Source organism: Sinocyclocheilus rhinocerous, unplaced genomic scaffold, assembly GCF_001515625.1.
Source record: "Sinocyclocheilus rhinocerous isolate Xijiao unplaced genomic scaffold, SAMN03320098_v1.1 scaffold23, whole genome shotgun sequence".
In the NCBI taxonomy this organism is placed as follows: domain Eukaryota; kingdom Metazoa; phylum Chordata; class Actinopteri; order Cypriniformes; family Cyprinidae; genus Sinocyclocheilus; species Sinocyclocheilus rhinocerous.
Window position 1 is genome coordinate 503,803 of NW_015644367.1, and position 1,512 is coordinate 505,314.

Here is a 1,512-nt window from a genome sequence, read left to right on the forward strand (position 1 = left end):
GCCGGTGTTTTCTTTACTCGCTCGCTGACTGAATACCTCTTTCTGGCGAATTCTCTCGTCAGAAACAACAAAGTGCAAATGTGTCTACGAATCTGTAAGATATTAATTTCATAGTGTAAACAGCTTCAGTGATTTTAATGGGAATTTTTGAGAGTGCTTGAACTAGACTGTCAGTAAAAATGTTCTTTGATAATGTAGGCTAAATGTTCTTTGCTCTCTTTCTGTACAATGAAATTATTTATTCACATTAACTGTCAATGTTAAATTCACATTAAATATAAACTCAGTCGTATTAAAAATATGTTATGGCATGGCATCCATATCTGTTAATTAAGTAAACAGACAGGTTTTTATGCATAGTTAATAGATTACATTATTATGTTACTTTGACCATCACCCACTATAGATCAACACAATCTATAAGGTGAGAATCAAGATATTTCATGATCTAGTTAATGCGTTTGGGGATGTTTCGAATAAAAAGAAAAAAATAAATAAAACATAAGTGATGTTGTGGCTGCTGTGTCACATGACGACCCCCCCCAACTCATGCCCCGTCAAAAATAATGAGTGCATGACGCCCCTGATTATAAACATTTATTGTCATAGCCTATATGTGTCCTCTTATGTCAAATTCTTAAATTTAATCAATAAATTCAATCTGAATAAAAATACATGTTGGCTATTAACATTCAAATGAAATCACTATCAACAAAATCCATAGATAGATTCTGCATAAATTATGTTAAGTTTAAATATAACATTTTAATGTAGAAATATTAAATTATTGCAAAAATGAAATAATAAGCTACTTTTTTAAAATATGAAACTACAACCGCCAGTAAGTGGCAGCAAGTAACTGTTTTAAAGGCAGAGTAAGCGATCTCTGGTAGCCAATGTTGATATTTGAAATCACCAAAATATAGCTCCGCCCCACACATACGTACGCAACCCAGGCAACGATTAGTTCTGTGAAACAAAGCAAAACCAATGTTACACCGTGTCTACATCGGACGCGAGTGGCGCTGCGTGACAAATCCCCGACAGAAAACTGCTGCCGGTTCTATTTATGACGTGCTGACACAAATTTCAAATGGTTTTCAACGGTCGTTTGATCGCGTCCAGTGTAGGCAGACTTTAGCTGTTGTAGACACGGTGTTACTCACCTATTGAGAAGAAACAAAGCAACCTCGGCGTCCGATCGCAGGCCTCCGCTCCTTGAGTTCTCTCCAGCGCTGGAAACCTGATCCGAGCTTTACACGGGTCCTACTTCTTGCCTGAAGCCTTCTTTTGTTCCGCAGACGTTTTCCTCTTTTGTTTCTTTATCCGCCATCTCTATCTTTCTGTCGCTCGGCTCGGCTAATGTCCATCCCATGCACTGAACGCGCTCTCCTCCACATCACGAGTAGACACGCCCCTTATTGCTGATTGACTACAAGTTTGTTTTGCTATTCGGCCCGAATCAGTTTTCTAAAGTGCTTTTGAAAAATCACATACCCTGCCTTTAAAATG